Consider the following 27894-nt stretch of genomic DNA (forward strand, 5'->3'; position numbering starts at 1 on the left):
TGCCAGAAAGATTTTGCTATAGGGACCCTGTTATAGCTGTCTCATATGAGGCTATGCCGGTGCCTGGCAAATACAGAAGTGGATGCTCACAGTCAGCTATTGGATGGAACACAGGGCCCCCAATGGAGACACTTGAGAAAGCACCCAAGGAGCTGAAGGTATCTGCAACCCTATAGGTGGAACAACAATATAAACTAACCAGTACTCCCAGAGCTCATATCTCTAGCTATATATGTAGCAGAAGATGGCCTAGTTGGCCATCACAGGGAAGAGAGGCTTCTTGGTATTGAAAACTTTATATGCCCCAGTAAAGGGGAATGCCAGGGTCAAGAAGCAGGAGCGGGTGGGTAGGCGAGCAGGGTGGAGGGAGGGTATAGGGAACTTTCGGGATAGCATTTGAAATGTATATAAAGAAAATATCTAATAAAAATAAATAAATAAAAAATAAATAAACTATCTTATAAAATTTGTCACATAGCCCATCCATATGTTCAGCCATACACACATGTACACGTATATACACATATATACACATATGCTTCCTTGCCTCCAGACCCTCCCTATTGGAAAGATTAATAATTTTAAAGACTTTATGGAATATCTGTGATGAAATTATTTCTACAGCCCACAAAAGCACTTTCTGTAAACATTTTTAGTCTTTTCCTGTCTTCCCCATGTGTACATACCTAAGGTATGTGCCACCTTCATAACGTGTTCCATCTTCTTATGCCTCCATTCCCCTAACTCTGATCTTCTGGAGTTAATCAATTCTTCGAAATATTTGTGATTTGTGTTTTCTTTTCCCTAGCAAGTTTGGGTGCATCTGCACTGTACTCAGCTAAACAAAATGTCTTGATAAGAAATAAGAACCATCTCTCATTAGCTGTAGACAACAGTATTTGCTGTGGAAAAAAAGAATGTTAGCTAGGCAATTTATATAAAAACATTTTTCCAAGTTCTAGTAATTAAAGATATATATATATATATATATATATATATATATATATATATATATATATTACTTCTTATAGGCTTCTTGGAAGCAATAAGAAAAGAAAAAAGTCTTTCAAAACAGGAAGTTAACCTAAGTATCCAAAGCACATCTAAAGTACAACAGATCTGACCTCTCTATTGATTAGGTATATAATTCAGGTGCTTTTCTATTGCCCCTTTTATTCCCCTCATAAATGACATGAAGAGCTGGTGTATTTCTTATAAGCTTTTGTCCCTAAGCTGGACAGGTTCTGGGCTATTCTAACCTTACAATGCTGGCCTGGGGACTATTTCCCAGCCACTTCCTAGCTGTGTGGCATTACTTACCATCTTGGTCTCGCTCTGGCACCTTCTTCATCTCTGTCATCATGGCAATTCCTCTTCCCCTTGAGATCCTCTCTTTCTCTCTCACGGCGTGGAAGTCCTGTTTTATCTCTCCTGCCCAGCTAGTGGGCTGATCAGTTATTTATTTACCAATTAGAAGCTGGTGGAGAACAATGTTTTATAAAATATTTGGAGTCAAGAATTGATTCATAATAATGACAATAACAATATCAGGGCTGCACCAGAGCTCTGGGAAGAGATAACAGTATTCGAATATACCGTGCACAAAAGCATTTCCCAACATAAGTATGCTACATCTGTTTTCAATTGATTAAATTTGCAATGCAATGCATTTATTAAGATATATGAAGCCTCACATGTCTTAGGGGCCATATGCACAGGCAAGTTAATGAATATTTCTATTTCTGTACTAAAAGATGAGAAAGGAGTTACACTGTGGTCATACAATAACAGCAAATCAAATTGTATCCAACAAAATGATAGAAATGGATTTTATCCTGAGCTCTAAGAAATAAAGCAATAAATAGAGATTTAAACCGAAAACACAATAATTGAAAGAGCCTAGGATGTAAAAATCCAGTGTAAGTCAGAGGAAATGAAGCAGAGATAAAAGTTACAGAGATGATGACATCCAATACAGAAAGTAGTTATGTGTAGAAATGAGAATTCAGTAAATGAAAATCAATTAAAATAAAGTCAAAGAGGCAAATTCAGACACTGTGGAGAAATTTTCAACATACTTCATATTTATCCAGATAGTGTTTAGTTATTATCTCTGGCAAGTATTCAAACATGCACATTCTAATTCTATTGTTTCAGTATGAATGCAGGTGTTCAGGTCACCAGAAGTGTGTCTAAAGCCAGAAATAGGCAACTGATTTCCTGCACTCTCAGCACCTGATCCCAGAACCAGGTGGGCAAATAGAGAATTACCTTGAGGTAAAAACAAAGCATTCCTCATTTTTCAAAGCTAGATACTCAGGCTTGACTCTCAAAAAGACATATTTTCATTTGTATGTTTGCATGCATATGCACATATGTATTGTCTTATTGCATGTATGTGTATATAAGCATTTAAATTTACTTCCTGTAAATTGTGAGTGCATGCCATATTCTTTCTTCATCATAGCCTCTAACTAGGCTCCCTCTATTTCTCACAGTACTAAGATTAAAGACATGACTGATGAATGATCAATTGAGTGTCTCTCTAAACTGTTGCTTCAATTTTATTTCTTCATAATTATTTAGTATATAAGGTCCATGAGTAGGCTTCATAAAGAAAGGACCTTTTAAATATTTGTGTATGCTAAAGTAAAATTTTTTTAGAAATTCTGCGAGCTGAGTGGGAGGGAAAGAGGAATGACCATTGTGCATTTGCTATTTTCATTTGCTACTTGGCATTTATCTAGAGAGCAGACAGAAATTATTCATAGCTGTCTTAGATTGTTGTGATAAATGTCATGACCAGAAGCATGGCTTACATGTCTCAACCACCGTCCATTATTAAGAGAAATTGATGCTGGAACTCAAGAAGAAACCTGAAGGCAGGAACTGAAATGGAGATAATGGAGAGACAGGTTTTATTGCCTGTCTCTTGTTAATGAGAGATGGTTTTTTTTTAGCTCCAGAAGACCACTCCACAAAAGTTTAATCAGAAATGTCACGTAAGGGATCCTTGTGGCCCTAGACAGCCATTCCAAAGAGAGAAACCCAAACCCATGCTCTGGGCTCTGTGGCAGGTGCCATACAATAAGCACATAATGTGATGGAGAAATGCAAAAGAGAAATTACTTGGTGGAGAGATGAGGGAGAATGTGAAGCTGAGCAATTCATGCACCATGGAGAGAGGTGGAACTGGAAACTCAGTGGTGGCAAGAAAAAAGTGGACGTGAGGATCCTATGCAACCATGGCAAGCTCTTGGCCAAGGATGCTGCCAAGACCCATGCCTGGGTCCCTAGCCCTACCATAACTGGGGTCTGTGCTAATGTCTGTGGTTAGTATTGCCTCTGAAGAACATGTGGATGTCCCTGCTCTGGGATGGAGCCTGAGGTCCTGTTACTGTTCAAGCAGACTTCTAAGCTGCCCCTGCCTCTCACCAGCTACCACACTCAGAAAAGCTGGTCATGGATCTTGCCTGAGCAGCAACGAAGAGATGGCTCTGGTGGAGTTGGTGAAGGAGAGCTGGCCCCAGTTGAGTGAGTGTGGGAGACCTGGCCCCAACCCTCACTGGCTGTTGCATTAGGAAAACCTGATCCTACTCTTCCCCTGGGCAGCACAGTAGAGCTGGCCTTTTTGGCGGGGGCACAGATGAGCCAGCCCTAAGGGCATGAACTTGGTAGAGCTATATCTACTACTGTCTGATCTGCTGTGGTGAGAGATGTACCCCTTCCCCCAGCAGGGCAGTCACATGAACCAGTCCTGAGGTCCTAAGAGCTGGAGAACTGGTTCCACCCGCCTCTGACTAAAGCACTCTGTAGAACCGCCCTATACTTTGCCTGGAGAGCACAGTTGTTCTGGCCCTGGTGGCCTGGGCCAGAAATGCTAATAGGCTGACCAACTCAGCTTCCACCCAGGCCCAGATCCAGGGCTCTGAGTTAGACCATGTCAATATTCACCCCATCTATGAACTGCTGCAGTTCATAAAAAGGCAGCTTTGGACCTTCAGGACCACCATAACAGAGGGCAACAACAATATATCAGAGTGAAGCTCTGGTGAGTATCCAGTACAGAGAGTGTATCAGAAACCAGAGGCCTCGAACCAGTCCAATGAAGTTTCACTGTAAAAAAGAATTTAAAGTAAAGCTGTTTGAGCAAAGGGGTATACTGTGGGGTGCACCAGAGATTCTATGGTGAGACTTGTGAGGTGTCTTGTGTGTGTGTGTGTGTGTGTGTGTGTGTGTGTGTGTGTGTGTGATTGTGTGTGTGTGTCTGTCTGTCTATCTATCTGTCTGTCTTTTTTCTATTTTTTTATTACGTATTTTCCTCAATTACATATCTAATTCTATCCCAAAAGTCCCCCATACTCTCCCCCTCCCACTCCCCTACCCACCCATTCCCACTTTTTGGCCCTGGCGTTCCCCTGTACTGGGGCATATAAAGTTTGCGTGTCCAATGGGCCTCTTTCCAGTGATGGCCGACTAGGCCATCTTTTGATACATATGCAGCTAGAGTCAAGAGCTCCGGGGTATTGGTTAGTTCATAATGTTGTTGCACCTACAGGGTTGCATATCTCTTTAGCAGCTTGGATACTTTCTCTAGCTCCTCCATTGGGGGCCCTGTGATCCATCCAATAGCTGACTGTGAGCATCCACTTCTGTGTTTGCTAGTCCCCGGCGTAGTCTCACAAGAGACAGCTATATCAGGGTCCTTTCAGCAAAATCTTGCTAGTGTATGCAATGGTTAGGAGGCTAATTATGGGATGGATCCCTGGATATGGCAGTCTCTAGATGGTCCATCCTTTTGTCTCAGCTCCAAACTTTGTCTCTGTAACTCCTTCCATGGGTGATTGTTTACAATTCTAAGAAGGGGAAAAATGTCCACACTTTGGTCTTCGTTCTTCGTCAGTTTCATGTGTTTTGCAAATTGTATTTTACATCTCGGGTATACTGAGTTTCCCCAACAGGTAAGAAGGACACATGCTCCACTATGTTCATAGCAGCCTTATTTATAATAGTCAGAAGCTGGAAAGAACCCAGGTGCCCCTAAACAGAGGAATGGATACAAAAAATGTGGTACATTTACACAATGGAGTACTACTCAGCTATTAAAAGGAATGAATTTATGAAATTCCTAGGCAAATGGTTGGACCTGGAGGGCATCATCTTGAGTGAGGTAACACAATCACAAAAGAACTCAAATGTTATGTACTCACTGATAAGTGGATATTAGCCCAGAAACTTAGTATACCCAAGATATAAGATACAATTTTTTCTATTTTTATTTTTTATCTTCTTTTGTAGGGGATGTTAAAAGGGCAGAGGGTGGCTATAAAGGGATGGGAAGATGAGTTGGGTGGGGGTGCATGATGTGAAATTTGCAAACATTTTAATAAAGAGTTTTTACTATCAACTCTGTGACCTAACATAACTTGGGACTTAAATGAAAAAAAAATTAACCAGCATAATATCTTTATGCCAAAGGAAGTTTTGCAAACTGAAATAAGGCAACTAACTTGAACATGCCCATGGCCAAACATGCCCATCAAGCCACAAGGTAAAGGAAGTAATCAACCAAGTGTCCTACATATGATTCACTGGGGTCCCACGTTATGTTAGGTCACAGTGATATTCCTAGTCTCGATAGAGTGTTTCATGCTTAGTAACTTCTTCCCATCTGACAAAGGAGAGGAGGAAGAAAGATTTATCGCAGCTACTAGCCACAAGCAAGACAGAATAGTATTTAATCTAAAGCATGTTGTAGAAGCTGCCCACTTTACCATAGCCTGAAAAGAGAGAGAAGAGTAGAATTGCTCTTGAGGCCAGATAAGCTTAACAAAGGCATTATCTTTACCAACCTTCTTCTTCTATGCCACTCACCTACTAATAACACATTGAGCTATCATGTGGTGAGCTCACCTCGAAAGTGCCATTGTTGGAAAAAAGTCCTCCCTGATATGAGATACATAGGTACCACTAAGCAACATTCAGATACCATGTTGGGTATCTAGTATTAAATTCCAAACCTTTCTCACATGTGATGTTTGCATTCCTATAGACTAGTGCTTGAACAAAGTCTTCCAATTTGGGTTAGTGAAAGTGCATATTTTTTAAGAAGAAACTACTCAATTAATTGTAGTTTCCCTATGATATACATGACTATTTGATGTTTTTCATGACGTTTTATAAAGTCTTTATATGATGTCATTTTCTTATAAATCTAATAAGAGGAACCTAAAATTTGACTATGAGTACTTTTACTTTCTTCATTTTGTGGTTGACTGTGACCTACATAATTTCCCTGAAATAAGTCAGGTTCTTTCCAGATAGTTTGGCATCCTTAGCACTCCATATAGGCTGCTGAGGAGGACGTGCTCATATCCCTGACTACTGCCAATGCACTTTGTCATAAAAATGAACCGCAGATTTTCTTTGGCAGGTAAGAATATGCTGAATATAAAGGTAATATTGCAATTTTTACCATGTTCTGTTAAGAATCTTATCATTACAACTTCTCTCAAAAACCTATATAAGACAATTATCACAAGAATGGGGATTTAAATACTAATTTAAAACTTAGCTATCAAAAGTGCTTATCTAATAAAATGTTGGACCAATATTTCAGTTTTATTCATCTAGGTAGTGTTCATACCAGGGTCAGTCATAATGGAAGTGAGCTCCCCCAACACAGGCACAGGCTTGCTTTTCTTGTCCTCTAAGTAAAGGAGGTTCCAAGTTGACACAGATGGTAATAATGAGGAGGCAAGTTCTAAAAGCTGCCAACTGCGTCATCCTGACCTCTTTCAACACACCTCATCTGAGACGATAACTATAATTCCTGTCTTACATTATACTCTACAGCAGTACCACACATCTTTAAAAAGTATTAAGGGAACTGTTCAGGGAGCATTATTGGAAAATGACAGAGGGCAACTATTCTGGTCAAACAAATAATGAGTTTTTATACTTCCCAGCAGTTACCTAAAATCCCAGCTGAAGTCAAAGGCTTTAAGAGGTAAAGGAGAAAAATTCTTGATGGCCATCTGGAATGGGCAGGAGGCAAGTTCCTTCTAAGTGAACGTGACCCATTCAATGTTAGCTCCTACTACATTTAAATACATTGTAGAATTGATGAAGGGTCTCAATATCAGATGTTCTTTTTTTTTTTTTAAACAAAAATGCCTATGTAAAGCTCTGTAAATTTGTATTACAGAGAGTAAAAATTATATTATACTCAATGTTTGAGATAACTTTTCTTAAATGGTTACCATCAAAAGGCATTGACGTGTTCACAGATCAGTATCAATGGAAAGCTATTACCATTCCTGAGTGTGAAGAGCAAAGGATGGTAAGGGTATTGCTGTATTCGTGTATTGGAACAATAAAATGTCCTTTCCCTGACCTAGGAATAATCCTTCTACCAACAACTGACATAAAACTCTGTGGGGCTTGATATGTAGCCAATGTCTTCAACTTTCACATGACTCCATATTTCTCCTGCCTATTCAGTGACACAGCAATATGAAGGCAATAATAAAATCACACCAGGTAAAGATGTTCAAAAAGTAAGCTTCTTAGAGTAGAAATAAGAGAATTAAAAGGTCGATATTATATTAGCAAAGGGAATATGAAACATTAAAGCATTATGTGTCCACCAAAATTTTGGCTGCAGAAATTCAGTGTGTGTGTGTGTGTGTGTGTGTGTGTGTGTGTGTGTGTGTGTGTATGTGTGTGAACATATATATGTGCTTAGGGTTAACCACATAAAATTCGTAATCCTGTAGAAGACTGATACTTCAAGCAACCATTAATACCTGTAATCCTATATCAGGATGTTGGGTCTTATGAACTATTTTTCATTTGTTGTGGCATGTCAGCTGGTGTTATCATTGTGATGGTCCTGTTTAGACAGTCATATTTCATGGATGAAAGAACAGGAGTAGAATACTGGGAACTAAAGATGTATATGTAAAAGAGGTTGGGGGAAAGGAGAAGTAAGACATGGGCTAAATAATGCTTAAGATGTATAAAGAAGCCTTAAAAAACTGTAAGTTTATAAAAAATATATATTCTCATAAAGCAGAAGTTTGTCCCAAAGTATCACACATTCTAAAAACAATGGTAATTCTGGAAGACATGGGTTATTAAATTAAAATCTCATGTAGACAGAAGTTACCTACTAAATGGCTATTGAATAAAAACTTCCTAGAAGTGCCACAAATAAGACAGGATATTAGTATTATTCTTGGTTGCCTGCCATAAGTAAGTGGTAAGACTCTATTGCAGAAGACTCCAGACACTTTGGTTGTATGACATAAAGAAATCTACCTTGAACTGAGCAGGAAATTTTTACTGTTGTCTAGCTTTCATAGTGCTGTATAGACTTTGGGGAAGCCAAAATGTCAATGAGATTTTAAAGCAATGGATCTTGCCAAGCAAAATGTCCACAGTTACAATTGTGTTGAGAGTGTTTATGGTGGTAGTTAATCATTCTCTTAACTGGATTTGAGACCTGCTCCATATGAAGGATTCCATGCTTAGTATTGTAAGTATGGCTGAATTCATAGCTAGGAAAACCAATTAATGTTTAGGAAGAACCAATCGATGTTGTCTGTCTGAATGATGATCTTGCCAAAGTATCTTGTCAATACTTTTATATCCAAAGATTTTTTTTTTTACTGCTCTGAACCTTAATCAAAGTAGCAACTTATTGTAACATAAAGCACATTAATGTTCATAGTGTTAAGAATAATTAACTGTGGGAGCTGAACTACGAGAAGGAGATCTAATAAATGCCCATCTGCAAGACTTAAGGAACACCTAGAAGGGTTAGACAGAGTGTAAAACTGGAGGATCGACAGAAGAGATGTAAAAGGCTGACCTTTGGATATGATTTCACTGCAGCATGCACACACACACACACACACACACACACACACACACACACACACACACACAAATGCAGAAGCTGTGGTTACTTTTACCAGACCTCCATACAGTTAAAAAAGTAAATATTCCAGCTTGCAATGGGGAGGAGCTCCCAAAACCACAGCCTTAGTAGACAATCCTTTGACCATTGGCTATTGATTGGTGCTTTGTGGCAGAACCCTCCCCTAATGAATAAACATTTCAAGGGACCAATCACAGAGCGAGTAATCAGGACTTCTGGGTCAGAGAGAGGAACAGGGGAGGCAGGAGAAAGGAACTTCCTTTTGAATGGGAGAGAGCATAGAGGCAAGCTGTAGGTAGCCCGAGGAGAGAGAGCATGGAGGCTGTAGGTAGCCGGAGGAGAGAGAGCATGGAGGCTGTAGGTAGCCCGAGGAGAGAGCATGGAGGCTGTAGGTAGCCCAAGGAGAGAGAGCATGGAGGCTGTAGGTAACCCGAGGAGAGAGAGCATGGAGGCTGTAGGTAGCCCGAGGAGAGAGAGCATAGAGGCAAGCTGTAGGTAGCCTGAGGAGAGAGAGCATGGAGGCTGTAGGAAGCTCGAGGAGAGAGAGCATGGAGGCTGTAGGTAGCCCAGTTTGGGGTATGCAGGCAGGATTTAACATAGAATAGCTTACAAAATTAGTATGCTAGTTTTTGCTCCCATTGATTGTGTTTTGATTCTAAACTAAGACTGTGTTGTGTTTTCCTTCACATCGCAACTCAGTTGGGTTCCAAAGAAAGGTACAGAGGCAATGCACCCCAGCCAGACATGGGAATTTGCAAGCGTGGGCCATGTGTGGCAACAGCCCACCAAGGCAAGGCTAAGAAGAGAGCAGCCTGTCTGCTGGTGCCATGCCGGTGGTAGCATGGATTACCAATTAATATTTCATGCAACTGTACTTAGAGGCACATTCTTTAAAAGTATAAACTGGTAGGTTTCCTTTTCTTGTATGTTACTCCCAAACCCGTGTGTATAAAAGTAGCACTAATTTTACTCAGTGATTTGAAGACAAAGAATTAAAGTTAACTGGTGATTGCTGATACAGGAAGAATTACTCTTCTCTAGTGATGAGCATTAATTACTTATCCAATACCAAGTCGTCAACAAATCATTTAACCATATAGATATAAGCTACAGAAATTGTGTGTGTGCGCATGCACGTGGGGAGGAGGGGGTTGTGTGTGCATGCATATAGCAATAATACTTAAAGAAATCATCGATTTTCAATGGAATTAGTATGGGTGTGAAATGGTGCAAGTGGAGAGAGATGGAAGAGAAAAATGATGTAATTACATTTTCATTTTTAAAAACATACAAAATAAAAGTAATTTAAGGGAGAAAAGAAAATAAATAAAATATTTTTAAAAGAAAAAAATGTTTTATCTACTATGTGCAAAAGAAAGACTTCAGGCTATAGGAACTTTGTTTTCTCATGTAATGTCAAAGAACAGTTGAAGAACTGATGAGCTAAAAAGAGATTAGTATCCTCGGTGAACCAACACTGGGTGGAAAACAAGTTTGTTCAAATTTATGGAGAGATGTCATGCAAGTACATACACATGATGCATGTTCAACCACATTCTTGTAATTCCCCAATCTAAGTTTCAGAGACAGATGTTAATAACTGAAATTTAACATCCAGAGTCATCTAAGAATGAATTACAATGTGCTTCTAAATCCCCGCATCAACACCTGTGCTCAAAGCAGGTAGAGTGTAAGGAATGAACAGAGTAGATAATTTGGTCTTATTTACATTTCCAATTCTTCTAGCAAATACATACCAAGGACAGCTTTCATGAGAAATGCACTTTCCTGAGATAGTCAACTCTTACTTTTCCAATGTTGTTACATCCTTATTTATTCTTGTTGTACTAATTATATGCTATGTCAATTCATATAATATTACACTATGTAATTACTCTAGAAAGTCCATAATATTTAGAACAAAAAGGATTCACAATAATAACAAATTTATATAAACTTACAAACAAAGATCAGAGTAGCTATGAACCAATATTTTTGCTATGTACTACATCATGGAGAACTGGGGGTAAAGAGAAACAGAAGAGACTACCTGCTCCTGCAACACAATCTCAAGTGAGTAAATATTTGTCCACAGGTGTGTGTGTGTGTGTGTGTGTGTGTGTGTGTGTGTGTGTGTGTTTGTGCATGTGCACAAACATATTCTATAGAAAATACATATTCCCATATAAGACATTTCTTTATTTTTCATAAAAAATGAATATTTCTCACACATAAATATATGTGTAAAATATATATGTATTTATTTCAACATCTATGTACATGTACATAGTCCTGTGAGAGAATCCTAACTGAAATGTGAGATTTTAAAATCCATTTCTCAAAATATGCTTTTAGAAATACAACCATGGGATATTCCATGGCTAGAATTTCCCTTGCCCAGTGCCTGGTTTTACAGATCAAGCTGCCCAAAGGGCTGCAGTCATTTCACTTCTAGGAAACAGCATCAGGTCAACAAGTTACTGGTTTCTGCTCTGTTTGTTTTCGTGGATCTGGGCATCCTTTGATTTTGGGTGAGTTCAAACTAATTTGGAAGGAAGTGGGAACAGCTCTCTGCTTTCCCATCTCTAATCAGTAGTGTCTCTGTTTTAATTAGACACGAAATAACAAGCCAGTGTCCATGGAAGTCAGAGGACATGTAGTGCTGCCATGGGAGGTGCTGTTGGAGCCCAGGGTGGAAAGCAAGGCCTTGTGAAGAACACTTGGCTCCTTTCTCTAGGAAAACAAAGTAAGGTTTCTCTCCACTTAATTACAGCACACCCTTTCCTTTTGAGTTTCTGTCACTTTTCCTCCATCCACTAGTAATTCTTCCACCACTGCCTCTATTTCCCATGGGTATAATAAGCCACTGACACCTTTTCCAGAGGAGAGCTTTCGTTAATAATCCACTGCTCAAATTGCTGAGTTAAGCATATACATTTGTCAAAGTACTATATAAAAATCTGATGTCATATATAAAAATTATTAACATCTTTTGTGCCATTTTTATTGTTTGTTTTTCTGGACTAGAAGTACTGGGGATTAGAAATAGCAAACTATTGTTTTTAAATAGAAATTATATTAATAAAACCGATTATTTCCTGTGCACAATTTCATATGCAGGATCAGTAGTTTCAAAACTACTGTGCAGGCACATACCTGAACTTCAGAAACAGTGTGGAACTAGTGCTCAACTAATGACTCGTTTACTTTCTAATAACTACTCTCCACAAACTTCTGTGCAAACACCATAGGGGCTAATTTTTTTTCTTGTTAGTATTATGAAAACATTGAAATGATTTTTAAAATTTAAGACAGTTAACTCTATCTGTCTGAAGATATAAATGACAGATGGTAGAATGTGTCAGTCTCTTTTTTTTTCTCATGTTATTTAGAGCAGAAATTGTATCATGCCAGCCTTTGGGTCTGCTTACCTTTAGTATCATCATGTCCAGCCATTTGGTGAGTGAGAACTCTTAAGAAAAATATTATATTCATGGACAAAATTTGCAACTTGACTGAGGACAGAGAACATACGATTTAAAAAGCACCATAATTAAGAATTTTTCAATAATATATAGTGAGATTTGGGGTCACGGAGTAACTAGTTATAGATGGGTTTGTGAAATTGTGCTGTATCTATTTTTTCTTACCATTTCTGTCATTGTATCTTTCACACATTTTAACAAGTCTATTTTTATCCAGTCTCTTGCTTTTGTGTTTTCCCCCACATTTTCTTCATATCTCATATGTTAAAGTCAAATTGGATTAGAATTTTGTTCATGTAGTCATTATGAAGTCACCACTGGCCACAGAAAGAGTTAGTGTTTATAAATAATATAAAATGTTCCATATCCTTTCTTTTATTATTTATAATATTTTTTTATTTCAGCAGCTGAATTTTCTCAGCTAATCAAGTAAGATAACAGCTGTCAAAGAGTAGAGGGCACAGTGAGAGAGGCTTTATTTTACTTTACGAAATTAAGTTTATTGATCTGTCTCAGGAACATAGGTAAGGACACAGCTATTGTTTATTTCCTTGACATTACTTGTATAAAACTCCTTCATGCTACATGCTATTTGTTTCTGCTAGTACTATTGAGATTTTCCCACCCATCCTTGTTGCACCACAGGGGAAGAAAACAAACAAAAAACCCACAGATTTTCTGAACTTCATTCAACACTCTGTTTGCAACCAATCTGCTCCAAGGTGAGGTAAGACAATTGAGGTGATATATCTAAAGAATGGAACACAGAGACAAGAAGCCAGCTGAAAAGTGGGGATTTTGGTCAAGAACCTTTTGAGTTTTCATGTGTTGACCTTGGAACTCAATGATGTATTGAAAATGCTGTTCTCTATAATTATTTTCAAGAGAGATAGTGTTTGGCGTTAACAAAAGAAGCACAATTGCCCAAAATAGAAACTAGTAGAATCCTTCAAATAGGTGAGTAAGAAGCCTTTTTTTTTTGTTGCTAAGTCGGGCAAAACACTTCATAGCTGGAACTAGGTAAGAAGAGTGAAAGTAATGAACCAGCCAGATATGTCATGTATCACCCACACAGGACACCACCTTCTGTCTGAATAAATGTGTGAATAAATTATTTCAAAAAGATTGTTTATAGAGTAACTAAACCACTTCTCAGCCTGGACATCCACAGCCAAAATAATTAACTTGGACCTTGATTTGGTTCCACATACAACTCATCTGATATTATCAACTTAAATGTGGCAGCAGCCCAAATATAACTACCAACATTTTAGAAAAATACATAGGACAGGTGTGTCACAGCCAGGAATAACTGGATTTGAGAAGAACTTATGATAATAACACCAAATGTACAAGAAATGAAAGAAATTCCATGATGACATCGTGAAAAGAGAAAAGAAGCAACCTTTAGAATGAAGATAAATCCCATAAATTATATATGTAATAAGAAATGAATGTCCAGAATAAATGTGAATTTCTAAATTCAATAACAAAAATTCCTAAACATTTTGATGAAAACAATGGACAAGGTACTTGAAGACACATTCCTAAAGAAAATATACAGTATGCATTATTTCTGGAGTTTTAAAGTTAGGTATATACACAACTTTGATTTTAATATCCTTGGTGAACTAAATCTTTGATGGTTAAATAACATCTCTATTTCTGAGGCCTGCTTTGATATACTTTTTTTTTAAATTTTTTTTAATTAGGTATTTAGCTCATTTACATTTCCAATGCTATACCAAAAGTCCCCCATACCCACCCACCCCCACTCCCCTACCCGCCCACTCCCCCTTTTTGGCCCTGGCGTTCCCCTGTTCTGGGGCATATAAAGTTTGCAAGTCCAATGGGCCTCTCTTTCCAGTGATGGCCGACTAGGCCATCTTTTGATACATATGCAGCTAGAGTCAAGAGCTCCGGGGTACTGGTTAGTTCATAATGTTGATCCACCTATAGGGTTGCAGATCCCTTTAGCTCCTTGGGTACTTTCTCTAGCTCCTCCATTGGGAGCCCTGTGATCCATCCATTAGCTGACTGTGAGCATCCACTTCTGTGTTTGCTAGGCCCTGGCATAGTCTCACAAGAGACAGCTACATCTGGGTCCTTTCGATAAAATCTTGCTAGTGTATGCAATGGTGTCAGCGTTTGGATGCTGATTATGGGGTGGATCCTGCCCCAACTGGTAAGAAGGACACATGCTCCACTATGTTCATAGCAGCCTTATTTATAATAGCCAGAAGCTGGAAAGAACCCAGAAGCCCCTCAACAGAGGAATGGATACAGAAAATGTGATACATCTACACAATGGAGTACTACTCAGCTATTAAAAAGAATGAATTTATGAAATTCCTAGCCAAATGGATGGACCTGGAGGGCATCATTCTGAGTGAGGTTACACATTCACAAAGGAACTCACACAATATGTACTCACTGATAAGTGGATATTAGCCCAAAACCTAGGATACCCAAGATATAAGATACAATTTCCTAAACACATGAAACTCAAGAAAAATGAAGACTGAAGTGTGGACACTATGCCCCTCCTTAGAAATGGGAACAAAACACCCTTGGAAGGAGTTACAGAGACAAAGTTTGATATACTTTTAACCACTTCAATTTTTGTTTTCTTGTTCATGGCAAGTAGACAATGAGAATATAAATAGTTAAGCATTCAAAGAATGGATAGAAAACAAAATATATTTCTTATCTGCTCATAAACTTCAGTATTGGATGTAATCAAATTTTGCTTGTTTGTTTTTTCAAGCAAGGAATTCTCTGTGTAGCCTTAGCTGTCCTGAAGCTCACTCTGTAGACCAGGTTAACTTTGAACTCAAAGATCCACCTGACTCTGTCTCTCAAGTGTTAGAATTAAAGGTGTGCACCACCACCTAACAGCTGTTTTTTAATTCATAAATGCATAGAAACATAAATCGTGGGAGTTTGTTCTCTTCCTCCACCATGTGGGTTCTGTGGAATAAAGTCAAGTTTGTAAGTTAGTGAAGTTAGTGGTGAGAGCCTTTCCTTGCTGAGTCATCCCACCAGCCTCACAGCCTAAAATGGTTGAATAAATAAAAAAATAGTTCTCAAGATTGAGCTATTTCTACAGATTACCTAGCAGTTAGGTTTAAGAAAAACTCCAAGAAACAATGTATGGGAAACATCAGTGTTGTATACTTCTTAAGGATTGACTCTTCATCTAGCCTTTAACATTACCATTCTAGAATATATATATACCATATATATATAGCTATCTAACCATCCACATTTTTTCTTTCAAATACATCCTTAACTTCAGTTCAGGCATAATGTTTTTCTGGAAAAAGAAACATGATCTTTATACATGAAATCAGCCCTCTCTTTCTAAAGCCAAGCTAAATTCTTCTTCTTCAAAAAAAAAAAAATGCTGAACTATTGGATTTGCCTAAATTTGTTTTGTTTTGGGTATTAAACGGAACAGAACACAAAATCTTTTTTTATGGTGACAGTGCTTATTTAAACATTGTACTGAGAGGAGAAATAGTTCTGTTAGTTTTATTAAGCCATTTTTCTTATTGGGAAACACAGGAGTGCTGTATGAGTAGCTGCTCCTATTCGCTCCTCTCCTTTCAGTACAGAACAGAACGCTGCGTTCACAGAGACACTGAGATGTTTCTTTCTCTGTGTTCATGCCTACACCCTAGAAACTGAATCCATATATGGTGTGTGCTTTCGAGTGAGTTACTTACAGGTCCATTGCAATGTTGCACTGCTCCACTCCACTTATTAAACTCTGGAGGATTAGGAGAGGGAGAGGGAGAGGGAGAGGGAGAGGGAGAGGGAGAGGGAGAGGGAGAGGGAGAGAGAGGGAGGGAGGGGGGGGGAGGGAGGGAGAGGGGGGAGGGAGGGAGGGAGGGAGGGAGGGAGAGAGAGAGAGAGAGAGAGAGAGAGAGAGAGAGAGAGAGAGAGAGAAACTTGCAGAGTGTTCAATGCCAAAGCAAACACAGAAAGGCTATGTTTCTAAGTAGGATTTTCTAACAGATCACACAGGAATCTTTAAACCCAGAAACATCCCTTTCACTTTCTTTCCAAACATCACAGTAGACATAACAGCTTCCAGAACTTTTTTCAATTGTATTAATTAATGTATGAATGCACTTCTAGCGACAGGTGGTTTCTTACAATGTGCTTATAGATATCAATAATGTATCAATATGAACCATCATTAACACTTGATATAAAACCTGCACGCACATGCACGCGCACACACACGCACGAGCGCGCGCGCGCACACACACACACACACACACACACACACACACACCAATCCTTCTTTTTAAAAAGAGCACTTTGAAGGCAAAGCTGATAAGTTTTAACCTGTGTCCTCTTTAGCTAGGCCCATATTGTCCCATGGATGCATCTTTTCTTCCTTTCCCCCAGTTGTGTTGGTAAGACTCCCTTAGCATGGGTTTGAGTAACCAGGAAAACATACTCCATGCTCCCAGATTCGGAACAATTGCTGTAGTTGGTGTAGAAACACCACAGGACGGCCCTTGGCCTTCTGAGTCGCATAATCCAAGGGCTTCCTTTTTCTGTGGAAGATAATCTGAAAGGTATTCTGTTTCTTCATTAGTCTGAGTGACTTGGTAATAAACGTTTTTATTATCATTCTGGTTCATTTTTCCCTTCTTGACAATTCCATATATATATATATATATATATATATATATATATCCACAGTGTCAAGCTTATGTCATTATCTTCACAATTTGAGTTCTCTTCCTTTCAAAGCAATGTTTGTTTTGTTTCAATGACAAAAAATCTGACACTTGATGAAAGCTGAATTTACCCACCAGCCTCATCTTTGCTCTGAACCGTGGTTCCCTGCTAATGAAGCCTAAGTTGGCATGGCTTAGCTGGCATTGCACACTCTAATTTGCTTGCATGAATTTCTGTTGAAGTGAATCCCTCAAGCTTTTAGGTGGATGAGCAGAAGTATGGGTGAAGATGAAGATCAAGAAAACCTTCCAGTGTCCTTTTCTCTGTTTGCTTCCTTGGACAGCTTAATTCACCAGGCCTTAAGTGCTTTAAGTTGAGTTGGATAATCCTGGTTTCTGTTATTTCAACCTAGTATTTGTATGTATCATTGCTTTTAAAAAGGAGTACTAACTACAGTCAATTTTATGACATTTTTCTTGAACTAATATTCTGATGTAAAAATTGATTTATATATGATGCTAATATGTAATTTGGTAGATAATTGTTTATCTGCAATTTAATTAAATCGTTTAACAGCAATAACTGTTAGTATCTAGTAAAAAGAATTACCTAGATTATATCTTCTGTTACTTATTTTTGATGAACTTAAATCTAACTACTCCAAACCTGTGTATTAGTTACTTTTCAGGTTGTAATCAAACACCCAACATAAAACTACTTAATGGAGAAAGGATTTATTTTGTCTCAACATTTATAAGGGCTCTGCCTATCATGGCAGGAAGACAAAATGGAGCTAATAGCAGTAGGAGTACACATAGACTTCTCATAAGATTTCTCATATCTGGGAAGAAGAAGTTGATAGGAAGATATGCCTCACACACTTTCCATACTATTCGGTCATGGTCTCCTCTTCTATGGATGATGCTGATGCTACTTACATTCAGGATATGTCTTCCATTCTCTGGGAGATATTTCTAGGGCCCTTTCTAGACATACTCAATGGTATAATGCTTTGGAAATTCCAAACTCAGGCAAATTGACAATAAGTGGTCATCACATTCATAACCAATCATCTTGGCTTTCTTGCCTCCTACAAATATTTTCAGCAAACTGAAACCATGAAATATTAATGGACATATTTTCAGTCTATGCATAAGAATAAAAGTCCAGATTACAGTAATAAAATAGTTATATGGGTGAAATATTTATGTAATAAAGAAATGTTTTAGCCCAAAGTAACAATGACAGAAGATAAAATATAGGAAGTTATTTTACATGTAACAGAAATTACTACAAGAGTTTGTTTTCATCCCATCCTCTCAACATCTGTAAAATTATGGCAATAGGCATCACTTAAGATAGGACAAATAGAAGATATCCAAAAGAAAATTATGTTAATCCATTTTGTAACATCTATTACTTTGAATGTGTTTCTAATTATGTTTTACAGAGTTGAGAGACAGAACTGAATGACATATTCTGAAGACATACTCTTACATTGCTAATATTACGTTAATTTATAATTCATAATCATTAATTTATAATTTACAATGAGGTAAATGAGTGCTGTTGATATATGATACTCACTGGCTTTGTAGTTAGATTCTTGTACCAGGCAACTGACCTGAGCACACATGCCCTGATTTGTTTATAAGTATTTTGTTTATAGCTCTTTTCCAGTTCACTTAAAATAGGCCAATAAAAAAATGTAAGAATTCTTACGCGCGCCCAACTGGCCAGGAAGAACGACGCTGCTACAGGATCCTTCTGCACACATTTATTCAGTCCTGTTTCTTCTTGTTTATATCTCCCTTGTTCATATCTCCCCTGTTTATATCTCCCCTGTTTATATCTCCCTTGTTTATATCTCCCCTGTTTATATCTCCCCTGTTTATATCTCCCTTGTTTATATCTCCCCCGAACCCTGGGCCTCTCACTCTTTTATACTCTCAGTTCCCATCCACGCACAGCAGGCCACGCCACCTCACCAGGCATGCAGCTTCAGCTAATCAGGGCAGCAGGGGCAAATCTCCACCAAATTGGATTCACCTGTATCCTGGTACACCTTCGCAGCACTCAAGATGTTTGTGTCTTGTATGAGGAAGTCAGGTGCAAGTCATATGACTTAGCTGCAGTCCCTGGCGCCTTTGGGACTGCCGCCACACCCGCTCCCCACAATTTCCCCTTTTTTCTTTTTTGGCAGAGAGAATGTCTGTAGATAGCCCCCCACAGCCATGCCCCTTACCCGTCCTTGGGTGACAAACAGCATTGGTTTGATCCCTGTCTTAGGTTGGTGACATGCCCAGGGAGTCTTATCACTGACTACCTCTCAATCATGCCAAGCCACTCCTGGGGAGATTGTGTTTTGCTTGCGGCAGGTGCATCAAAAGGCCAGGATGTTACTTAACCTATGGCCAGATCTTAATTGCTGCAAGCAAGCCTCATGGGTGAAGGTAGAGGTCTGATCCCCAGTGTGCAAGCATAGGGGCCCTACACAAAACCATCCCTTAGGCTCATCACCCAGAGAGGTCTTGGCCAGCTCCCGTGTCGTTTTTCCTGGGGGAAGGGAACTAGGACACTGAACCTTCATGCAATCAGACGTGCCTTCCACAGGATGCCAACAGCAAGCTATCCTCTGTGCAGTGCTTAGCCTCGCACCCCACGGCATAACGCAGCATAATTTCTTTTAGAGTGGCAAACCAAATCTGAGGAGATTGTCCCGCCTCCACTGCAGCAAAAGCCTACGCTACCATGGCAAAAGTGCGGGCCGCACACTCTGCACCTAACACATGTGCCAAACACAAAAAACACACACACTATAACAAGCATACATCCCAGGGCTCTCATCCCCGCTCATCTTCCCTGAAGCAAGGGATAGATGGCCAGCGGGGCTATCTCTTTAAGGGGAATTCAGGGATCAAAAAGCGTGGAAAAATTTGAATGTCATGTCGAGCTGGTATCGGCTTCTGGAATACCGAAAGGATCTCCCATCTCGGCTCCATCCTTTGTGCTTGTGGGATCATCCACCACATCCACAGGGGCAACTGGATCAGGAGCCTCATTCTTGCAGCGTCTCACCAATCTCTCCGGCACCCAAAGAGGTTCCATCTGGTCCTGTGGAAACACACAAACAGACCCTCTCGCCCACGTCAACACCTGATCTGGTCGATCCCCTCCAAATCTCCGGACAGAAGGTCCACCTACAGGTGGCTGCTGAGGAGGCATAGGGAGGAGGCGCAGAAGCTAATTCGCCTTCCTCTTCCGCCTCTGCTCTTATATTTTGTCCTTTCTGTCCACCTGATAACACTGTGTCTCCTTTCTTTTTCTTTTTTCTTTTTAAGCCCTTCTTCTTTTCCGACATAATTTCTTGTTGCTCTATAAGGGTTTTCTGACCTGTCTTGACTGCCTCTCCATTCAAACAGTAACAGAATCCATATATCAGAACAAACAAGACCAAAACTATCAGACCTACCCACAAAGGGTCAATGGGAGAAAAAAGCATAACTACACAGCGAGGATCTATTGATCACTACACTGAGGTTATCATAGTTCCTTAACTTGTCCCCAAACCAGGAACCTTAACTTGTCCCAAAGCCGGGAACCTTTCGTTACCTTGTGCCTGCTTGCTGGCAACTTTATGCTTGCCTCTATTTTATCCGAGGTCCTTCCCAAACTCCTGGGTTACTTTGTGCCTACTTCCTGGCAACTTTATGCTCACCTCTATTTTATCCGAGGTCCTTCCTAAACTCCTGGGGTCGCAAGTTTCACTCACCTTGAACTTACCCTGCCGGCAACCACTGACTGCTGAAAGTTCTGAACTCGGTGGGGGAGTCAGTTCCCCGTACGGGCCACCAATTGTCGCGCCCGCTCTCGACCAGCAAGAACGATGCGACCACCAGTCCTTCTAACAGCAGTTTATTCAGTCTTCATCTTTCTTCTTTCTCTTCATCAGTACCGTTCCCCAGCTGAAGAGTTCTGAATCCACGCCGGATCCTTCTCAACAGTCTGTTTTACGGGAACCTTTATTAACCACTCCTTCCCAGTGATGCAGTTCTGAATCCTCCCTGTAGCAGGGGGTCTTCGCTTGTGCCTGAAGATGTTTCTCGTCCCGGGTTTCGGCACCAACTCTTACGCGCGCCCAACTGGCCAGGAAGAACGACGCTGCTACAGGATCCTTCTGCACACATTTATTCAGTCCTGTTTCTTCTTTCTCCACATATCTCCCTTGTTCATATCTCCCCTGTTTATATCTCCCCTGTTTATATCTCCCTTGTTTATATCTCCCCTGTTTATATCTCCCCTGTTTATATCTCCCTTGTTTATATCTCCCCCGAACCCTGGGCCTCTCACTCTTTTATACTCTCAGTTCCCATCCACGCACAGCAGGCCATGCCACCTCACCAGGCATGCAGCTTCAGCTAATCAGGGCAGCAGGGGCAAATCTCCACCAAATTGGATTCACCTGTATCCTGGTACACCTTCGCAGCACTCAAGATGTTTGTGTCTTGTATGAGGAAGTCAGGTGCAAGTCATATGACTTAGCTGCAGTCCCTGGCGCCTTTGGGACTGCCGCCACACCCGCTCCCCACAATGAATCAATATTGAAAAGCTATCAACCGTTTTGTCTCAGGGAGAGGAGAGGAGAGGAGAGGGGGAGGGGAGGGGAGAATTCAGCCTCTAGGACTTGATCTCTAGTTTATTCAGTAGTTGCATGTAAAAGTGTCCTCACAGATGATTGCTCTGCAGCACTGGAAATCAAATAGATTAGCCTAGCATGTTCTGAGTAGCAGATATATTTTCTTGTCACAAATCCCTGGCCTGTCATTGTTCATGGAGCAGAGAGATGCTATGGCAGAGGAAATGTTCACCCCTTTTCAACTGCTGGAGAACAGGAAGCCTCTTTCCAGTACAATACTCAAGTGCATAGCTCATGATCAGTCACATAGGCAATGAACCAGGAGACTTTGAAATCTTTATCCATGGAATATTCAGTCCTGAGCTTATTAAAATATGATTTTATACTATTAATATTTAGAAAATTTTAAATGTCTATATTTAGAATCCTAAAGACCAACTGTGGGTCTTCAGCACCAGGACTACTCCCACCACAGTGAACTCTTGTCCAATGTTTATTTTCTGTGTAGTCATTTACTGCCATTTATTTTCTTTGTTGTTGTTGTGGGTTTTTTTCCAGACTATGAACTCTCAGAAGAGTATAAGGATTCTGGCATTAGTGGCCAGATATTATATCTCTCTCTGTTAACTTCAAGGCCTTCAGGAAATAATATTCTGTCCTTATTTTCTGAGTACTTTCTAAAAATTCCCATAACACAGAACTTTCTGTGGATGTTGCTTTTTAGAAAAAATTATTTTGTATGATTATACAGAATGTTTCTGTCTTGACTATAAAGCCATTTCATCAGATTTATTCTCAAATACGGGTATTTAGCCAGTCAATAAGTTTGAGTATAAAATAAAGATGAAGGAACACGACATGCACCTTAGTGTTACCCACTGTTGGCGCCGATTGTAACGGTTCCAAGCTGTAAGCTTAGGCTGAACAAATAACTGGCCAGTAAAACATACACTAATCAAGTGTTCAAAGAAGAATAGAGATTTAATAAACGAAGAGATTTTGGAAACATTTAAGTGTTTTAACAAGCTGTGGCTCTTAGGTCAGGAGTATGTTGTCTAAAAGCTGTGTGAAACTCGCTTCAGGACTTGGGGTTAAACCTCAAGGCTACAGTGATGTCTTTTCTTTTTTATCATTCAACAGAAAATATTGTTAGGACCATGAATTTATCATTAAGAAGGTTATGCACATGCAGAAAGAGAGAAAGAGAATGAGGGAGAGGGAGAGAGAGAGAGAGAGAGAGAGAGAGAGAGAGAGGGAGGGAGAGAGAGAGAGAGAGAGAGAGAGAGAGAGAGAGAGAGAGAGAGAGAACATATACCAGTGAGGTTATAGACTGAATTAGAAGAAAATATTATATTCTTGAAAGAAATATCAGAAAAAACATACTTCATCTAAATGTAGAAAATATGTTACATTCCAAAGGATTGAGAGTAAAGAAAAGTGATTATTAATTTGAGTTGATGCTAAATAAGAAATTCTGTTCATAAGTGCATACTAAATAATGATAAATGCACAAAGATAGACTTAAGAAAGGGTGCGTTTTCTAAAATCTAGAACTAATCCACAAATTTCAAAAAGGAAGAAACCAAATGGGTTCAAAATGTTTAAAAGACACAAGAGGATGATATGTTAAAAGCACAAAAGGAAAATATTGTGGACAAAACTTTATCAACACTTTATGATACTGGAGTAACAGAACTTGACATAAGGGCTTTTTGAAGAAACATTGTGTCTGATCTTGTCAATTTGAGAATGTGCATGTCTCTAATCCAGCCAGCCTGCTGCTGGGTATGCCCTGAGCATGGTTTCTCTTCAGAATGTTCTGAGAATGTCTTAGTAATAACCATTATATAACAAAGCACCTGTAAGCTTATTTGAAACAATATTCATTTCATCAGACACATACTTCCCCAGGTCAGGAATTCAGAAACGCTGACAAGAGATTCCACTCTTGCAGAGACCATCACTGGATTGCTGCCATGATGTTCCTCTGGTAGTTGGCCTCATTTGGGCTTTTCCTAAGGCCTCATTAACATACTGCAATCCTAATAGGGACACCTGAAGACTGGCTTCTAGTTTTCAGTATCCTGTCTTCATTTAATTTCAGAGTCTTTTGAAGAAGCTCTTCAGTATGACAGTTAGACTCCCTGTGTCTGTACACAAAGCACAGCATGTTTTTATATATCCATGGTACTAAGAAAGAGCCTGTAAGTCCCCTTTGGAACAGTATATGAAACTGGAATAATATCACTGTGTTGATTACAACAATCAGAGCAACAGTCAGATTCAAGTACAGAAGATACAATTCAAATTCTCCTACTGGAAAGCTCTCAAAGAATCAATATGTGTTCCTTAGATACAGACTGTTTATGGTTTATAATGCCCAAAGACATTCAATTGCATCTACTAAAATCTAACAAATTTTATCAATTGTTTCTGATGACAAGTTTCTACTCACTATATCTATGATTTCAGTCCTCTTGGATTTCAAGTAAAAGTGAGACCATGTAGTGTGTCTTGTCTCTTTCACTAGCAATGGTCTTGATTCATCCTATATGAAGTTCTCTTAATTTTATATAGCTGAGGAACATATCATTATACATATACATATATATGTATACATGTATATATATGTATATACCACATTTTATTTGTCTCTGCTCTAGTATATATCTATTTGTTCTAGTATATATCTATTTGACAGAATCTAAAATCACCTGGGCAGAGTTGGGGGTTATATTGAAAAATGGTATATTCTACCTTCCAAGTGGGTGGTCCATTTCCTATCTGGGATATTTGAATAAATAAACAGAGAACATTTGATAAGCAAGAAACATTCCCTGCTCCTTGTTCCTGCTTATGAATGTGGTACTGCCAGATACTTCAAGCCCCTGTCACCTTAACAAAGCCACTGTGATGGACTGAACTGCCGAACTGTGAGCCAGAATAAACCCTTTACGTTAAATTTCTCCATTCGGGAGATTTACCACAGCAATAGGAGAAGACCTCCACACGCCTTAACATGAGCAGAGTTGAGCCCGCAGCTTGGCTACTTTAGATAGTGGTGCAATAAATATAACCCTAATTCCATTTTCTATGGACATGTGTCAATCATTTCACAGTTCTAGTTTTAAATTATGAAGAACATCCTTAATAAATCTTTTCTAAATTATAGTGGTATATTTTCACTGTCAATTTGACTGGATATATAAGTGCCTAGGAGATTGAGGCTCAACTGTACTGGTACTTGTGAGAGCATTTCTAGAGGGGGAAACTGAGGTAAAAGGTCCAGCTTTGAAAGTAGTCTCATAATCACATAGACCACGGGTGTAAGGAAAATTAGAAAAAGACCTGTGTACTGGCACTCATATTTCTATTTCTTAGCCAGCCATAGTATGCACATCACTTATCTGCAATGCTTTTTCTGCCAGGATAACCTGAGTCCACAGAAAATGAGCATCAGAATATATCTGTTTTCTCTTGGCTCTTTTAATAAGTTATTTTGGATACAGGTACAAGAATGAATTGTGCACAATACCTTTTACATTTTATGTCACTCTCAATAGTAATTGAGATTAACATAAATGAATAAGGAATAGAGCTCCTTGTTTCCCATATCCTCGCCAGTAGACTCTCCCCTTACTGGAAATACCCATTTTAAGAAATTGGATGTATGTCTCACAGCTATTTTTAACATCTATTGTTATAAGTTTGATTAGAGATTTGTAATATGTTTTTGTATACTCAGTCATGTTTATATGTTATTTGTAAAAATATCAGTTCTGTTCCCTTGACCATGTTTATGTCTTTCTTTGTAACGCAGTGAGTTATTTCATTTTGTTATCAGTTTTGGGATATTAACCTCAGGTCAGACACATGCTATAAAATTAATTTTGTGTGTTACAAACACTTGTTACACCATCTGGGCTATCATGCACTGTTGATTTTTTTCTCTGTTTCCATTTGCTTCTCTGATGTGATCATACTGGCTATTTTTATTTCTGCTATCTGTAATGGTTCAATGGCTTCTTATATGGTTTTTTCATCAAGTTATCTGTGACTTTAAAGAAATGGTATCTTTTTCTTCTGCTTTTTGGAAGATACTTTCTAAAAGGTAGTTCCAGCTGTTTTGGTGTTCCATCTTACTTTCTTGACTCCTTAGTTACCTCTGCTGAACTCCTTCTGCCCCACGTTCTTGGATCTACCAGAAGAATGTTTCTCTCAAATAACAATAAGGATTTTATTCTCCTTGTCTTCTCTATCTACTTCACAGGACTCTGAGATAAATGTGTTTCCATCGATAATTATCTTGTACAGCAGTTCTTATGAATTAATTTTAATAATTAAAACCACAAGATCATTAGAGCCAAGGTGATGAGAACATTGTTTTGAATTCCTCAGAAATAAAAGATTCAAGAACTGTTGATAGTCTATACTTAATTACCCATTTAAAATTAATGCTAATTATGAATTACAGGATATTCTAGTAAATAAGAGAAACATATTTTTGTTTGTTCAAATATAGTTTGAAAATAGATAAATGAATCTTCTCATAATACGATATATCCCACTCCACCAGGCTCTTTCCGTGGAACTCTGGAAACCTATAATGTGTCTTGGCATTCAACAAAGTCTTGCATAATCACTTTCTGATGAGTTAAAGTGTAAATGTAAATAAATGAAAAACATAAGGATTCCATTTTCTTTGACACACATGTGAAAACTTTGAGAGGAAACAAGTTTGGCACATATGCTGTGGACTCAGCAGATGGGAAGTCTGAGCAAAATATCCCAGAGCAGTTCCCAAAACTCACAAAATTCACAAGAGAAGGGTTTCCAGACAAAAAGAGAATTAAAAAAAAAGAAGGAAAGAAACTAACATGTAAAACATGTCCATATTTATTAATACTTAAACCGTGCAACTTGTTAGCTTGGGACTAGACTGGTTTATGAAGCAAATCATGTTAAATCAACCATAGCCTTATTACTTAACTAAATAATGCTATACATTTTGTTCCTAAAATATATTAATCTCTGATATAGTGTCATCTAATCAATTAGGAACAATGTCCACAAATAGTTCTAAATATTCACACAAACAAACAAGGGGAGAGCTTTATTTAGACATCTTCTTTTTGCTGTAATAAGAATTTCTATGCTGGGTAATAGCCATTTGTATGTATTTTTATAAGGTAGTTATATTGTAGATAGAACTGGTATTTATGTTGTGGCATATGTTTAACAGACCCAGAGGCTATGAAGAAAACGTCAGTCCCAAAACAGTACAGAAGTAAGGAAGAGATGAAATATTTCATAATAAACAAGAACTTGAATGTAATTAAATACATGAATGTTAACTTACAGCCAAAAATGTATTTCACTTCCCTACTTCCTGGCACAAAATCGGAGGCAGATGGGTATTGTCTCATGAGCACAAGCTCTAACGAAATGGACTTTACTGATAATAATTTAGTAATAATAAATTAATTTGGATGTAAACAACCAAATGGAACTGAATGTCCTGCCAGAAGCTGCAAAAAATACATTCAGAGCAATAACATAGAAGGCCTTCAGGATAGTCCTGAGGGAAACGCAATTGTGATTTTCCTAATGTGAAGCACATGATTAGTGGGTTTTAATGACCAAAAGCCTTTGTGAAAGCTTTTTCCAGTTAATTATTGTTACTATTGATATTTTATAAAGATATCTTGGGAAAGAGAAATTGGTACATGGATGTTAATGGCAAGTTATCTTGTAAATCTAGGTTAATTCCAGAAAACAACATAGACTCAGACTCTTTCTAAATGAAAATAAATTTTTTGGAATCACTCCTAGTCTTTCTAAGCAAGGGCTATCAATCTTTTAACAGAAAGAAACAAGATCGAATAGTCACAGAGCAGTGATAATGGACTGTCCTTTCTTAAGATGAAATGAGAACATTTACACAGTAATGTTCCTAAGCTGCAACCCATACACACTAGATTAGAACCTCCTGTGTTTAGGACTGGGCACCTTAGAATTCTTTTAAAGAGAAGTTGGAAAATGCTCCCTAGACAGGCACAAATAGAAATTTCATTTTTTCCATTACTTCCATATCTTCTTTAGTAGCCATAGGCAATCAAAGCAGGAATCTT

Source organism: Mus musculus, chromosome 16 (genome assembly GCF_000001635.26).
Source record: "Mus musculus strain C57BL/6J chromosome 16, GRCm38.p6 C57BL/6J".
In the NCBI taxonomy this organism is placed as follows: Eukaryota; Metazoa; Chordata; class Mammalia; order Rodentia; family Muridae; genus Mus; species Mus musculus.